The 17,509-nt window shown below is 43.6% G+C and overlaps 1 protein-coding gene across 1 annotated transcript in view; it reads right to left on the reverse strand.

Moving 5' to 3' along the window:
• The window catches only part of LOC123235144 (dual specificity testis-specific protein kinase 1-like), a 31,257-nt gene that overhangs the window by 12,779 nt on the left and 969 nt on the right, over positions 1-17,509 (reverse strand). The window lies entirely within an intron of this gene.

The raw sequence follows: 17,509 nt of genomic DNA on the forward strand, positions 1-17,509 counted from the left end.
CCTTAGTTTCTTTATCTGTAAATAGAAGGGTTTGGACTAGATGACCTTCTTAAGGTTCCTGCCAGCCTTAAGCTACAATCCTAGAAGTATTTTATTTAATATTAATATCGTAATCAACATTAATATAGATTAATAGTTATTGATATTAATTAATAATAGAAGAATGTTAATATCTTTCAAGGAATCTTGTATGAGTTTGACAGATGCACAGGAGATACCTTGTTGGAAGAGATTGCTGTAAGGATCAAATGAAACATTTGTAAATTGCTAAGCACAGTGCTTGGCACATAATAGGTGATATATATATATATATATATAGTGATGATGAAGAGGATCTGATGATGGCATTTACTCTACAGCCAATACCCTCTACATGACTTAAGAATGATTTTGCCATTTTTCTTAACCTTTACCTTCCATCCTGGAATCAATATTGGATATTGGTTTCAAGGCAGAAGAATGGAAAGGTCTAAACTTTTTTGACCTACCGCCCCCTTTCCAGAAAAAATATTACTTAGCCCCCTGGAAATTAATTTTTAAAAAATTTTAATAGCAATTAATAGGAAAGATAAATGCACCTGTGGCCATCACCGCCTCCCTGGATCGCTGCAGCACCCACCAGGGGGTGGTAGTGCCCACTTTAGCAATCACTGGGCTAGACAATGGGGGTTAAGTGACCTGCCCAGGGTCACACAGCTAGGATGCATCTGAGGCCAAATTTGAACCCAGGACCTCCTGTCTCTGGGCCTGACTCTCAATCCACTGAGCCAACCAGCTGCCTCCCCCCATTTACTCTCATTACCTTTTTTCCCTTTTGCACCATTTCTATACCCTCATATGCAGCACATTGTATTCCATGACACTTGAGACTATATACAGTTCTCTACTGTTGCCAAGAATAGAGAAAAGAGTTTATTATGGAAATTTTCACAGATCCTTCCCATTATCTACTTTACATGAGATGATTTCCCTTAGTTGGGACCTTGCCAAGATTTCTTGGCAATATTTTTTATTCTACTGTTTCTCAATGAATTGTGAGGTGATGCTGTTTATAATATCCCATCATCCTTCTCCACAAGATTCTACAAATAAGCTTTATACTCTATGCCTTTGCCTTCCATATCTCTCTACTTGTCAAAACTGTAAGTTTGCTGACTGAGTGGTTTCCAGGATCTTTTGATCTTCTCATTGAGGCAACTGATTTACAATGTTTAAACTTCCTTGGAAAATGGTGGCACTTACATAATCAGTATCTTTTCATTTTATTTATTCACCTAATTTGGTCTTGAATTTGACTACACAGATTGTTGATTCAGAAATATCAGTAATTCTGTTTAAATATAATCAATTCCATTTTCTCATGTTATTGAATGCTTGCTTAATCAGAACCTCTCTCTTCTTTTCTTGAATAAAATATTCATGATTTAGAGACATGAGATTTTAATATAATTTATGAGCTTTTGCCCTTATTTATTTATTTGTGACACATATTTTCCAACATATTTTCGTCATCCTTTTGTCCATCTTTGAAATGAGGTCCCTGAGAATTAAAGTCTATGTTCATTTACTTTTGGAAGACCTTAACAAGTTCTTCATAGAATTTATCTCTAGCTTCAGATGTTGATGCATATACTACATTTGTTTTCACAGTAGGTTTTGTTTTGTTTCAGCAAATGCTCATCCTAAGTACTGAAATAAATGTTGACCCAAGTCTCTCATGAAATTCTGTCTTTAGTTTCCTTTGAATACAGGATGAAACCAATTCCAACAACTCCTTTACTTGCCTCTCCAAGGAGAACTATAAACTGAACCATTCTTCCATCTAGTCACAATTTCTTTTTGTCTTTTCATTATGAGTATAGTGAGAACATCAACAGTGACTTGATTTATGTCCTTTAGGAATCCATCCACTGTATAAAGATCTCACATATAGGATACCAAATAGCTAAATTAATCCTTATATATAGATGGTACAAAAATTATGCCACTTACCATTCTCTATTTCTTTTCTTTAAAAAATTTTAAATTATTTTTTAAAAACTGCTTCCTTTATTAAATAAAGCCAATATTGCTACCTCTAGATTTCTTTGTGCATCTCTCTGCACTATTCAAAGGTGTTATGCCTGTGGTAGTAAGACAATCACTGAAAACTTTTGTAAAGTAGATGATTAAAGTGAATATTGTATTTCATACCTATTACCCAATTCTCATGCAATCAATTTATCTCTATAGGAAATTAAGAAGCCTTCTCATATTCCAAAGTAAACATCTCCTTAATGATCTCCTAGTGTACTATACTAGCAGCAGCTATTGTTGTTTTTGTTGTTCATCCTTCATTTTTGAAGAAGACCAGTAATATCACAAAGTATTATCTTTATTTGTGTGTGAATTGGATTTAAGTGAGGCAGAATTGTTCAGACTCACTTTCTCTTTCAGAGTCATCACAGTCCAGTGACAAGACAGAAGTCAGAATGACTGGCGATGGCCCAGTATATAGTGGATGATCTTGATATCTTCCATGTCTGACCATTTTCTAAGCACTCCACAGTTTTTTTGACTGAGGTGTTTTTTAGGATTTTGTGGGGGAGTATCATTCTCCCAGGAACCCAAGGAAGGGAACAAGTACAAGAAGGAGGGAGGCAATGCTCTGGCATGACCAGCAAGTGAGTCTATCTCTTTTCCACTAGTCTTGCTCCTGTTACTGCAGCAGCAGAAAGAAGAATGAGGATCTCTTTGTACCTGTCTTTGTTTCATAGGTTGCTGTGGCCAAAGAATTCATCCGTAGGTCTAATGAGCTCATCTTTATGGAGCTAAGCTAGTCCTTGAAAAGTAGGGCACAAGTACACAGATAAGTATAATATAAGAATGGACAGGCTAGGGGAAGCTAGATGATTCAGTGCCTAGAAGGCCAAGCCTAGAGATGGGAATTCTTAGGTTCAAATTTGGCCTCAGACACTTTCTTCCTGTGTGAACTTGGGCAAGTCGCTTCAGCCCAGGTGTCTATCCCTTAACATTCTTTTGCCTTGGAACAGATACTCAGTATAAATTCTAAGAAGGTATGGGTTTAAAAAAAAAAAAAAAAAAGAATGATCTGGGGGGCATGCAAGAGACCAGATAATGTGTCACTGGAAAATCCAACGATGAAGAATCTACCAACTCAGGTGATCATGAGAGGCTTCTTAGGGTGAACCCCCAAATTGATTTCTTTATTTTATTTTAAAAACAAATTTCCACATTAATTTTCCAAAGTTAAATGATTCATGTTGTCTCTCAGCCTTCTTTCTTCCTCATTCCTTGAACTGACAAACAACCAAATTGCCTCTTGAAGGAAGAAAAGGATTTTGAAATGCAGTTAAGGGACAAGTATGTCCCCAGGTGTAACATGAGCTATGCAGAACATATTAAGACATTCCCTCCCTGTTTCTGGCTGATTAATCATTTAACATTTATTAAGGATATACTACATATAATATCATGTATGAGAACATTTGGGTAGAATGGAAATAATGAACTCCCTGGCAGCTTCTGGCCATGTGGTGACCCAATGCTGAAAGGAAATTCTGGTATGACGTGACAAAGTCTGAGTGGTTCATTCCTTGGTCTTCTCCCTGGATTCTCAGGATCCTTCTCTTTCCAGGCATGAGGAAAACTGACATTGCCCTTCAGGACTATAATTCCCAGAAGTCCATGCAGCCAGGTCCCAGAGCCTTTCTCTTTGCACAGGGAGCATAGTTCTGAATACCTGCTTCCATAGGAATGGCGGCACAGCTTGTATGAATGCACAAAGAGATAGAATATCAAGTTCAGGCAATACTTTAGGAATCCTGTTTGACTAGAGTGTAATGTTGATAATAACATATCTTGCTTTCAAGTAGCTTATAATTTTCTTGAGGGAAAATACATTAAGGTCTAAGGAGTACAGGAATTCTCCATTCCACGGGAATGGCTGCCTTACTGGGGCATTAGAGGAGGAAAGTCAAGTGGATGGAGCCATGGCTACTCAGAATTCAAATTCTGCATAAATTACCCCAGAACAACTCGGACTGCAAGTACTCCAGCTCCCAGATCCCCTTCGGTCTCTCTGGCATGTAGAGACTCAATCTGGTTTCCTGCAGTTTTCATCCCAAATCCTACCTATTAATCAACCAACCAATCGATAATCATTTATTAAATGCCCACTATATGCCAAGCTATCTCTCTGGGTATTCAGGAACAGACCAACCTGCGTGTCCCATAGCTCCTTAGGAATCAACCCAAGATCATTTAGTCTAAGGTTGGATCTGTAAAAGTTGTCCATTTTAAATGCCCCAAGATTAAAAATTGTTTAGAGTTTTTGTATCTCTATCCCTAAGACCTAGTCCAGAGCCTGCCTCATAATGTTTGCTGATTAATTGATTATAACTTATTTCATAATTTTGTCAAAATGTAGCTCAGACCAAAATCTATTAAGATTCTTGTTTCCTTCCCAACTTTATGTGACCCAAAGGACTATATATTCACATTAGAGATTAGAGTATTTTTACTGAATGGATTAAAAAAAAAAAAAAAGGAAGATGCAGCTTTAAAACTCCTAAGCAGCCTAGCACGCCCACTCCAGAAGGAGTGAAAACTGAAATCTCCATTCTCCTCTGGTGGAGTTCTGAGTCAAAGGCTTCACTTCTGCCAAAGAAGCAGCCACACCTAGAGATTATTTGCCAAGGAGGATGAGCAGATAACTCTAAAATCAAAATCTAACATCAGAGTCTACAAAGAGAGGAAAGAGAACAGTCTCATTATGAGATAAATGAGGATGCCCAAACATCCTGGCTCCTGGAGGAAGGGATTTGTCTCCTGGCTCATCTCCAAGTAACATTTGGATTCCAGGGACCACTTGGAGGATTTTCTCTGATGCATCTGACATCACCTTCTTTTGCTCCCCCAGCCCTAGGGCCCCAATATCAATCCTAGCAGGTGAGAGTCCCCTTGCCTCTGCAGCATCTTGGGCAAGGTCTCTATGAATCCTCTTTGGCCCCATTTCCCATAAAGGAGTGGCAAATCCATTTACATTAAACCTCTAAGACTACATGAGTCATACCTACTTCCCATCCCGTTGGCACCTTTAGAATGAGTATGATGCAGGGGAATGCAAAAGATAGAAAATTTGGAGCAGACCCAAGCTGTTTCAAACATACAGTCCCTTTAGACAACTAAGATCTAAAGGGAGAGTGAGATCATCCTCTGACTTCCACCCCCCAAGTATGGGTGTACCCCAACATTCTGTCCTGGCCTTGGTTCTCTTTTCTTTCTAAACCTTTCCTCTGAATGATCTCAGATCCTAATAGTTCAATTCTTATCTCTATGTAAATGGCTCCTAAACCAATAAATCCAGCTTTGTTTCCTTTCTTCCTTCCTTCCTTCCTTTCTTCCTTCCTTCCTTCTTTCCTTCCTTCCTTTCTTAGAATCAATACTGTGTATTGGCTCCAAGGCAGAAGAGTGGTAAGGGCTAGGTAATGGGGGTCAAGTGACTTGCCCAGGGTCACACAGCTGGGAAGTGTCTGAGGCCAGATATGAACCCAGGACCTCCTGTCTCTAGACCTAGCTTTCAATCTAATGAACCACCAAGCCCCCCCCCCAAACCCTTATTTCTTTCCTGAGTTTTAGCTCTACATGACCAATTGTTGTCAGACATCTCTGACTGAGCCTGTTGTAGATGTCTCAAACTCAACATGTACAAAGCAGAATTCATTACCTTCTGCTGCTCCTTCTCCAACTTCCAAACTTCCCTTTCTGCTGAAGATATCACTATCATTCCAGGAATTTATAATGGCAACTTCAGAATGGTCCCCGAAAACCTTCACTCTCTCTCACTCCCCACAGATAATCGATGAACAAGTTTTGACTACAGTGGTACCTTGATACACGAGTGCCTTAAGTCATGAGTGACTCAAGATACTAGTAGTCACGAAGGGGACTTTTTGCTTTAAGTCATGAGCAGATCTTTGAATCACAAGCTTTTGCCCACCCTTCACTAGATAGCCTGCCGAATGTTGGATTTCACAAGTTACATGAGGCTATCTCGTTTAGCCCTGTGAGCATCTGTATTGAATTGCTTTTGCTTTCTTCTTTATTTATTTATTTATTTGTTTATTTACTTATTTGTTTATTTATTTATTTGTTTGTTTATTTATTTATTTGTTCATCTATCTATCTGTTTATTTATTTATTTGTTTGTTTGTTTGTTTATTTATTTATTTATTAAGCCCTTAACTTCTGTGTATTGGCTTCTAGGTGGAAGAGTGGTAAGGGTGGGCAATGGGGGTCAAGTGACTTGCCCAGGGTCACACAGCTGGGAAGTGTCTGAGACTGGATTTGAACCTAGGACCTTGCGTCTCTAGGCCTGACTCTCAATCCACTGAGCTACCCAGCTGCCCCTTCTTTATTTTTGTCTTTCTTATCAGTTTTTTGGCAAATTTCTTAACTTTTAACATGGGTCCTGGTGATGGAGGAATTGAAGGAGTTACAGCAGCAGCAGCAGCAGCAGCATACAGAGGCTTTGCAGGAAATTAGTGGGGAGGAGCCCAAGATGGATGAGGTAATCAGTACAAGCAAGATGAAGGAAATGTTGAGGATTTGGGAAAAAATTTAACAGTTTATTGAAAAGACACACCCAGAAAAAGTTGCAACAGGTCGTACGTTGGAGCTGTGTGATGACTCTTATTTCACACATTATCATGTATAGAGAGTAAGTTATGTTAAGCAAGAGTGCATGAAATGAAAACCTTCTCTGCCAGCATCTTTGCCTGACCCTGAAGGTAAGTAACATTTCGTAAGCAAGTTTATTTCTTTACATTCTTTCTTATTATCAATAAATGTATTTATTTATTTATGAAACACATTTTTGTATTTAAAAGCATATAGAACAAAAAAAAATCATGTGGTTTTTGGGGGCCGGAACAGATTAATTGAATTACCATTCATTTAAGGGGGAAATTCAATTTGACACATGAACAAACTGGGTTACGAGCTCGGCCATGGAATGAATTAAATTGGTGTGGCAAAGTACCACTGTATTTTCCTTCCACAAAATCTCTCATTTCTATACCCTTCCCTCCACTCCCATAACTACCACCTGAGTTTCATAACTTCTTCATCTCATGCCAAGATTACTCCAATAATCTCTCAATCGCTCATTCCATTCTCTCTCCTCGCTGCCTCAGCTCACATCCTCCACGTTGCAGCCCACAGAATCTTCCTAAAGAACAGGTCCATTCTCTGCTCAAGGATTTTCAGTGATTTCCTGTTGCTGCTAGGATAAAATACAAGCTCGGAGTCTGGCAGTTTTCTTGTGTTGTTGCTAGGTTGCTTTTCAGCCGTGTACCACTCTTCGTGATTCCTTCTGGGTTTCCTTGGCAAAGATATTGAAGTGGTTTGCCACGTCATTCTCCAGCTCATTTTAAGAGGTAAACAGTGACTTGCCCAGGGTCACTCAGCTAATAAGTATCAGAATTTGGACTTGAACTCCGGTCTTCCTGACTCCAGGCCCTGTATGCTTATCAGCTGGGCCACCTAGCTTGGCAAGGAAAGCCCTTCGCCTATTATAATGACCAAGTTTGGCTCTGCAGAAGAGACATGAGAATTCTTTGCAGAGGTGAGAAACTAGGAGTGTACAACACTCAAATTAAAGCCACTTTTGGTTGATATGCTGGTTAATCCTATAGAACTGTGTGGCTTTTTGTTTTTTGTTTTTGTTGTATGCTTTGTTAGAAGGAAGGCACTTGAAGAGGAGGAGAAGAAGAAGAGGCATATTATTGGAAAAGAAGGTGCTGTCAAAACAAGGTATCAAAATAAATTCTAAATTAAAGGCTCTAAAAAATTAAGCCCTTCAGAGCTGGCTGGCTCCAGCATATCTTTCCAGGTTTATTATTCCTGGGGAATTTATTTATTTATTATTCCCGGGGATCTTTGCACAGACTGTTCCACGTACCTGGAATGCTCTCCTCCCTCTCTCCCTCCCCTCCCTGTTCCCTCGCCCTCTTACAATCCAATCCTAAACTGGCCTTCAACGTTCAGTTCAGGGGACTCCTCCAGTGAGAAACCTTTCTTGGATCCTCCAATAAGATACTATTTTTGAAGTGCTCAGCTCAGTGCCCAGAACACAGCAGGTACCAAATAGACGCTTGTTCCTCTCCCTTTCCCCATCTTCAAATTGTCTTCTTTTGAATTATCTAATAAAATTATTAACTCTGTTTGCCTCCATTTCCTCATCTGTAAAATGAGCTGGAGAAGGGAATGGAAAACCACTCCAGTAACTTTACCAAGAAAACCCCAAACGGAGTCACGAGGAGGCAGACACAAGAGAAACAACGACAACAAATAACATTTTTCTATGTAAAGTTATTACTCCCACCACCGCCTTCACCCCTTGGTAGAACTGTTTTCTGTTTTGTGTCTGCATCCCTGGGATTCAGCATAGTTCCTTGATCATGGCAGGCGCTGATTTATAAATACCGACTGAATGGAATTATTGTCAAGGAAGTGGTATGAAAAATTTGAGAAGGTAGAGATCATGTTCACCTGAAGGACTATGGGAAGGCTTCATGGAGAGAGCACCTTAGGTGAACCTTGAAGAAAGCAACAGGGTGGCACGGGGTTGGGTTGGGGAGGAGCTGGGAGCACCAGTCATTCTTAATTTTTTAAAACTCTTACCTTCTGCCTTAGAATTGATACTAAGTCTCTGTTTCAAGGCAGAATAACAGTAACGACTAGGCAGCTGGGGTTAAGTGACTTGCCCAAGGTCACACAGCTAGGGAGTGTCTGAGGACAGATCTGAACCCAGGACCCTCACCTCCAAGCCTGGCTCTCTATCCACTGAACTTCCCCCAGAACTGGAGCAGGGGCTCATAATCTTTTTTGTGTCATGGACCACCCTTGGCAGTCTGGTGAAGCCAATGAGCTCTTTCTCGGAATCTTTTTAATCAACGGAAAGAAATACTAAATTTCAGTTAAAAGTTAGTGAAAACAAAGATGTCATTTTCTTCCCATCCAAGTTCACACAGCTCCTGAAATCTACTCATAGACTATTTTTTAAAAACTGTTACCTTTAGTTTTAGAATCAGTATTGTATATTGGCTCCAAGGCAGAAGAGCAGTAAGGGCTAGGCAATGGGAGTCAAGTGACTTGCCCAGGGTCACCCAGCTAAGAAGTGTCTAAGTCCAGATTTGAACCCAGGGCCTCCCATCTCTAGGCCTGGCTTGCAATCCACTGAGCCTCCCCCCATGTCATCATCTTCTTCTTCTCCTTCTCCTTCTCCTTCTCCTTCTCCTTCTCCTCCTCCTCCTCCTCCTTCTTTTTTAACTCTTGTCTTCATCTTAGAATCAATACTCTGTATTGGCTCCAAAATCCAATAACAATACTCTGTATTGGCAGAAGAGCAGTAAGGGCAGGCAATGGGGATTAAGTGACTTGCCCAGGGTCACACAGCTAGGAAGTGTCTGAAGTCAGATTTTTACCTGGGGCCTCCCATCTGCAAGTCTGGCTCCCAATCCACTGAGCCACCCAGCTCAGCTGCCTCCTATCTATGGACTCGATAGGGGAATCCATAGACCCCAGGTTAAAAACCCCTGAAGGTTGCTTGCTCAGAAGTGATCATTGGCAGCTCCAAGGACACTGGGAGAAGACCTCTGCTAAGGACTGATGGCCCCCCCAGGCTAAGAGCCCCCCAAGAGTCCCAGCAACCAAAGCCCCTTTCTAGTCCTGGGGAGAGCATGGGGGAGGGCAAAAAGAGTGTCTACTTGGTCCCTAAAAGTCTATTTTGAATGCCCCCGACACTGCAGGGCCAAGTCTTTTTCAGACATCTAGTAAATGCCTCGTGTATGCGTGTGGATCTATACAGATGTCCCTTTCTGGGTCTCCTCCCATGACTCCCCCGCCTTGCCGCCCCCCTTTCCCACCCAGCTCGGCTCAGATCTGAAAGGTTTCCCAGCTGAGCGCCCAGCTGAGCTCGGTGCCGGGCTTCTCTGTGCTCACTCACGCTGTCATGGAGGCAAAGTCTCGGGGAGGAGGGAGAGGCGGCTTTATGTGGGAGCCGGGTGGCCTCTTCCTGTGGTTTTGTCGCCTGTGAATGTAGGGGTGTCAAGACGAGGGGGGAGCGGGGTGCCGCTGAGACACGGGCTATGAGTCACTAAGGACGAGCGCATCAGAGAAGAGGAAGATTAGGCCGTGGGGTGTTAGTCAGGACCGAAAGAGATGCCTCCCCCACAGATGCCTCCTGGGGAGGGACCCTCCATTCATATACTGGCGGGTGACTAAGAAAGAAGTTTCCCAATGTGTGCCCCTTCCGGTGGAGCTCCCACCTTCAGAAAAGAGGAGAGACACGTAGAGAGAAGAGAAACCGTCCTGGAAAAGTCCTTACGTGTAGTCAGGAGGGCACTGGAGAGCTCTGAAAATAACTGACATTTCTGACAACGTGTTTGCCTCAAGATAGTGAGTCCCCGGGCTCTCTCCCGGCTAGATAGAGGGGTTCTGTTAAGCTGGAGGCCAAGATTTTAAAAAAATTTTGATAACTATATTTTAATATAATTGGTTTCCTTTATAATCCTGCATATTTTATTTTGTTCATTTAAAAACATTGTTCTAGGTAGCACAGTGGTTAGAGCGCCTAGACTGGAGTCAGGAGGTCCTGGGTTCAAATCTGGACTCAGATACTTCCCAGCTGTGTGACCCTGGGCAAGTCACTTAACCCTAACTACCTAGCCCAGTGATTCCCAAAGTGGACGCCACCACCCCCTGGTGGGTGCTGCAGCGATCCAGGAGGGCGGTGATGGCCACAGGTGCATTTCTCTTTCCTATTAATTGCTATTAAAATTTTAAAAAAATTAATTTCCAGGGGGCTAAGTAATATTTTTTCTGGAAAGGGGGAGGTAGGCTAAAAAAGTTTGGGAATCACTGGCCTAGCCCCTGCTGCTCTTTTGTCTTAGAACCGATACTAACACAGAAGGTAAAGGTTAAAAATTTTTTTCTTTGAAAAACAAAAGCAAAACATTATTCTGAGAATGAATCCCTAGTCTTTACCAGTCTGTTTGCAACACTGAAAAGGTTTAACAATTCTTCAACAGAAGCCCCGGCTACTCAACTGTTTTTTGGGCCAATACCTTGGGAGCTGATCTGGGCCCAGGTTTTTCCTTTCTCTGCTCTGCCCTCTTGCTGACCCTTCCCAGTATCCCCATGACAGAAACTCCCTGGTTACTCGATGCCCTGAGGAAGGTGCCCAGAGAGCCACGCTGGCCCCCTGCTTCTTCCCTCCAACCTGAAAACCCAAGAGATAGCAGAGACTGGTGTCTCAGCCCATGCAGGCACAGACATTCAAGGATGGGAAGCCCAGAAAGCAGCAGGCTTATCCTGAGCAGTTACCACGGTTACCATACTAGCAATCAGAACTAGCAGCTCTGGGCATCTTCTACCTTCCCTCTAGAGCAGTGATAGGCAAACTTTTTAAAGAGGGGACCAAAGGAAAGGAAATGCTCATCTGTCAGTCTGTTTCTAAGGCAACTCTTTCGAAGTTTCATTGTATTGTATCCTACTCAGTGTATCTGTCAGATTAGGAATAATGTCCCGAAGCTGGACAGAACATTTCAGGGGGCCCCATCTGGCCCTCCGGCTGTAGTTTGCCCATCACTGCCCTAGGAGAATCAAAGAAATGGAGGGAAGAATAGATGGAACTCTTCTTCCTCTTTCATTTTCTTTCACTCAAGGCAGCAGAAGGCTTGGCCATGGGGGAGCTGCTTCTAGGGGTGCATTCATGAGTCCCAAACTCTCCTTTTCCCTTCCCTGACGTTGGCCCTGGGCTCCTCCCTGTTCCCTTCAGGCTGAGATATTTGGTTGCGGTTACTTGAGAGCCTGGCACAGACAGCGTTGCCTTGCTGGACCGGCTCAGTGCCAGACAGGGCGGCCAATACCCTCTCCTGGCAGTGGTTTTCACCTCCCAAACTATTGACTGCTTCCTTTTGACTCGGACCCTGCTTCTTGGGGGCCACTTTCAAACCTGATCTTCCCATCTTCTAAGTCTTCCCCACATGGAGAACCATGAAAGTGACCAAAAGTCAAAAAACCTTAGAGGAACTGGGGCTACAAAAGTTAGATGACTTGCCCAGGGTCATCTGGCTAAGAAGTGACTGATGTGGAATGTGAACCCAGGTCTCCTAGATCTCAAGTCCAGTGTTCTATCCACCCCACCCATAACGGCACCGAGGCAGTACAGTGGATAAGCTTGAGGCCTGGGAGACTTGAATTTAAATTATATCTTGTATGCTTACCAGCTGTGTGACTCTGGGTAAATCTATTTTCCTCATCTGTAAAATGGGGTGATAATTATACGTATACACACAAACACACACAGCCTGGGGTTATTGTGAGGATAAAATAAAGTCCTTTGAAGACCTTATAACTCTATCCAAATTCTTCTTCTCCTTCTTCTTCTTCTCCTCCTCCTCCTCCTTCTTCTCTTCTTCCTTCTTCTTCTTCTTCTTCTCCTTCTCTTCCTCTTCCTCCTCCTCCTTCTTCTCTTCTTCCTTCTTCTTCTTCTCTTCCTCTTCCTCTCCTCCTCCTCCTCCTTCTCCTTCTCTTCCTCCTCCTCCTGCTCCTTCTTCTTCTACTTCTTCTTCCTTCTTCCTCTCTTCCTCCTCCTCCTTCTTCTATTATTATTATTATTATCATTATCATTATTATTATTATTCTGCACCGCTTTTTATGGTACCTCATCAATGGGGAGGACTTCCAACTATTTCTAGAGCCAAGAGGCCACAAGTTGGTCTGGGGCGGAGTTCAGAACACAGAACCTCAGCCCAGTGCATGATGAGCCCTTGCAGAGGCCGCGGGGCTGGGCCTTCCAAGCAGAGCTGGGCTGAGAAAGGGAGTGTGTGGGAGAGGCCGGCCTGCGGAAGGCAGGGTGCCAAGGAGGAGCTAGAAGCCTCCAAGCACATTCCTCTCCCCAGGACATTTCCTACTACAGATGGAACACTGGCCCCATCCAAAGAGAGAAGCCTCCCGCCCGCCCCCTCTTCTCTGACTTGGTGGCCCAGTTCCTCTGAGGGCTTTCGACCCTTTGGTCGCCTTCTTGGTCCTCCGTGTGGGGAAGACTTGGAAGATGGGAAGATCAGGGGTGAAAGTGGCCCCCAGGAAGGGTCGGAGTCAAAGGAAGCAGTTTGCTGGAAGGGTGATCGTTTGGGAGGGGAGAGCCTGGGCCAGAAGCCAGCCCAGATCATCGTCCCACCTCGGAAGACTGAGCCACCAAGACTGAAGAAAGCTCCCAGAAAGACCTCCCTGGGCGGCCCCCTCTGCCTCTGAGCGGAGATCTCCAAGCCCCAGGGCCCTCCAGATTATCAGAACTCCAGGTAGACAGGGAGTGGGGGGAGCGGGGGAGGCTCTTCTCTCACATTCCAGGATGGGGAGGGGGCAGATGGAAGGTCGGGCTCTGTGCGGATGAGATGATTCATTCTTTGTTCAGACTCCCTTTCGTGATGGAAATACCAAGGGGGGGGGCTGCTCCCCCAGAGAGGCTAAGAGCTACAACGGTTACCATGGTGATGGCGGAGCTGAGGCGGTAGGATGGAGAGTTGGGAACAACAGAAAAGATGAATCGGCTGGGAAGAAGTCGGGGGAGGGGGCCAGGGATTATCCTCTTGGGGAAAGCATTGTAGGGTCATTCTGGCCAGGGACCCCTGGATCTACCCCTTCAGGAGGTCGGGGGAGAGTGTCTGCCCAGGTCTCCCCTGAGCTCTCTGGTGTATACGAGGGAGGGAGATATTCCCATTCAAGAAGCATCTGCTTGGGGGCAGCTGGGTGGCTCTGTGGATAGAGAGCCAGGCCTAGAGAAGGAATGTCTTGGGTTCAAATCTGGCCTCAGACACTTCCCAGCTGTGTGACCCTGGGCAAGTCACTCGACCCTCCCATTGCCTAGCCTTGGCCGCTCTTCTGCCTTGGAACTAATATACAGTATTGATTCTAAGATGGAAGGTAAGGGTTTAAAAAAAAAAAGTCATTGAGTCAAGAAGCATCTGCTTATCCAGCCCTCGATGTGGGGAAAGAGGATCTTGGGTTCATAATAGTATCTAATAATAATAGCTAGGATCTATGTAATGCTTTAAGGCTTAGAAAGCTATTTGTAAATGGTACTTCATTTGGCCCTTACAAAAACACTGTGAGGTAGATACTATAATTATTCCCATTTTACAGAAGAGTAAACCAAGGCTGAGAAAAGGTAAGTGACTTGTCCTAGGTCACACAGCAAGTAAGTATCTGATACAGGATTCAAACTGGTTTGAATTTGAATCTGAATGCCTGATTCCAAGTCCAGAGCTCTAGCCACTGGGCCACCTAGCTATCTCCAAGTCAGTTAACCATCTTGGTTCTCAATTGCTATAAAATTACTATAAAACTATCAAGTGGAGGGGGCAGCCTATAGATAGGTCCTCTAAAGTCTTTTCCAGTCCTAGATCTACAATCCTATGGATCGAGGAATTCCTTCTGCTTCCTAATGTCCATGCTGCAAATTCCAGGAATGTCTGCTGTCACTAAATGTGAAATTTAAAGCTGTTCCCATACATATTTAAGAGATTCAGACTTATGGGAAAATGGCTCTTTAGTTACTGGTTATCATTCATTCCTTCCAGCCCAGAAGGAGAAACCAAGAGCTCATTAAAAAATAATGCTGAGACAGCTGGGTGGCTCAATGGATACAGCCCTAGGCCTGGAGCTGGGAGATTCTGGGTTCCAATCTGGCCTCAGACATTTCCTAGCAGTGTGACCCTGGGCAAGTCACTTCACCCCCATTGCCTAGCCCTTACTGCTCTTCTGCCTTGGAACCAATCCACAGTATTGATGCTAAGACAGAAAATAAGGATTTTTTTTTAAAAGAAGAAGAAAGCTCACCTACTTGTGAGGTATGTAAGAGCATGAGGCAGGGGGTGAGTTTTGTGGGGAGGTGGGTGGGAGCTGAGAGCCTCAAGATGGGGAGAAACCAGCCCCATCAGCTCCTCAGCTGAAGTATAGCCTCCCCATAGCCCAAAAGCCAGCATACAATCCACACACTCAGTTCAGCTGAGCCTAGAACAGGGGAGGTAGAACAGACCCACTCATGCCCAAGGCTCACCCCAGTTGACACGTCTTTGGCCCAGGCTATTCGCCTAACCCTAGATCAAATCAAGTCCCCAGAGCCCTCCACTCAGTCTGATAAGAAATCCAATCAGGGAGCTAGAGAAGTTCAGGGCAGGGGTTCTTAAGCTGAGGTTCCCCCACAAAAGGATGAATTTCAGGGAGTCCTGAGAACCTGGATGGGAAAACTCAGCATCTTTGTTTTCACTCACCTTTAAATGAAATTTAGCATTTCCTTCCATTATAAATTTAAATAACAAAAACAAAAGCACTTAGGCCTGGAACCAAGAAGACCTAAGTTCAAATCTGACCTCAGACATTTACTAGTTGTGTGACCCTGGGCAAGTCACTTAACTCTGTTTGCCTCAGTCTCCCCATCGGTAAAATGAGCTGAAGAAGGAAAAGCAAACCACTCTAGTATCTCTGCCAAGAAAATGCTAAACAAAGAGTAGGACGCATTGAATGAATGAATGACAACATTATTCTGAGGCAGGGTACAAAGGTTTCACTAGACTGCCCTAACAGACCAAAAGTTCGTGAAGCTCTGCTCTAGAGAAATCAGCCAATAGGTCTGGATCAATGACACATGTAAAACCCAGTGGAATTGCTCAGAGGGGGGTTGGAAGGAGGGGAGGGAAAGAACATGAATCATGGAACCATGGGAAAATATTCTTAACTAACTAATTAATTAAAATGGTTCAAATAAAAAAATTAGAGAAATCAGCCAAATAAGAGTAGCTGAGAAGTCCTCCAAGGGGACACAAGCCATCACCGGAGGAGAAAAGATATTCTGGAGACTCTCCAGAAAAGGGAATGGAACAAGTATTTATTATGCACCAACTAAGTGAAAGGCACTATGCTAAGCATCTTTCAGATACAATCTCCATTTTACAGTTGAAGAAACTGAGGCAGACAGCAGTTAACTGACTTACCTAGGGTCACATAGCTAGTAAGTATCCAAGGCAGGATTTGAACTCAGGTCTTCCTCACACCAGACCCAGTGCTCTACCACACCACTGAGGGTAATGGGAAGATGTGAGGACTAGAGACTGTGAGAGGAAGTGTGTAGATCAGAGCATCCACTCACCAGACACCCCTACTGCACCAAGATAGTCAGTTCAATAGCAAATTCTTAAGACTGTCCTAAGAGCAAGGTCCTGGGTTAAATGCCCAAACTGCAAAGAGACAACCAAGGTCCTGCTCTCAAGGAGATCCTAATGAAGGAAGGCCAAGTACACCAAGAACTTTGAACAAGGGAGAGAAAGTACTTTGAAAAATGTGAAGAGGAAGAGATCACTTTTACTTGGGCATTGATAGAGGCGAAGGAGTGGATCCTGGAAGGATTCTCGTAGAGACGTTGTGGGACCTGAAGGGAAGGACTTTGACAAATGGAGAAGGAACTACAAAAATGGAAGATGGCTGAAGGAGAACAATGGAAGGTGGACAATGTAAAGGTGGTTCATTCTCTGTTCCCCAACTTGCTCCCCTGTGACCTTCTCACTAAAACTCTCAGGTCTCAGTTTCCTTATCTTTAAAATTGAAAGGGCTGGACAAGATGACCTCCAAAGGCCCTTCCTACTCTAATTCTAAACTCCTATCTTATGAGAGTCTGGGCAGGTGGATTGAGATCATGTCGTGGGATGACCTTGAATGCCAGGATTTGGAGTTTATACCTAATTTAATCTCCAAGGGGAGGTCACTGAAGATTTCTGAGTAGAAGAGGGATCTGAACTGATTTCATTTTAAAAATTGCTTGGATATAAAAGAATGCCTGCCCTTTGATCCAGCCATACCATTGTTGGGTTTGTACCCCAAAGAGATCATAGATAAACAGACTTGTACAAAAATATTTATAGCTGTGCTTTTTGTGGTGGCAAAAAACTGGAAAAGGAGGGTATGTCCTTCAATTGGGGAATGGCTGAACAAATTGTGGTATATGCTGGTGATGGAATACTATTGTGCTCAAAGGAATAATAAACTGGAGGAATTCCATGTGAACTGGAAAGACCTCCAGGAACTGATACAGAGCGAAAGGAGCAAAGCCAGAAGAACACTGTACACAGAGACTGATACACTGTGGTAAAATCGAATGTAATGGACTTCTGTACTAGCAGCAACGCAATGACCCAGAGCAATTTCTGAGGGATTTATGGTAAAGATGCTACCCACATTCAGAGGAAGAACTGCAGGAGTGGAAACACAGAAGGAAAGAAGCTGCTTGAACTCATGGGTTGAGGCGGACATGATTGGGGATTTTGATTCAAAACTACCACACCAATGCAATGATCAACAATCTGGAAATGGGTCTTGATCAAATGTTAAAACCAGGGGAAATGCGCATTGGCCAGGGGTGGGGGGAGGGCGAGGGGTGAAGGGGAAAGTA

The sequence above is a fragment of the Gracilinanus agilis genome, chromosome 2 (assembly GCF_016433145.1).
Source record: "Gracilinanus agilis isolate LMUSP501 chromosome 2, AgileGrace, whole genome shotgun sequence".
Lineage (NCBI taxonomy): Eukaryota > Metazoa > Chordata > Mammalia > Didelphimorphia > Didelphidae > Gracilinanus > Gracilinanus agilis.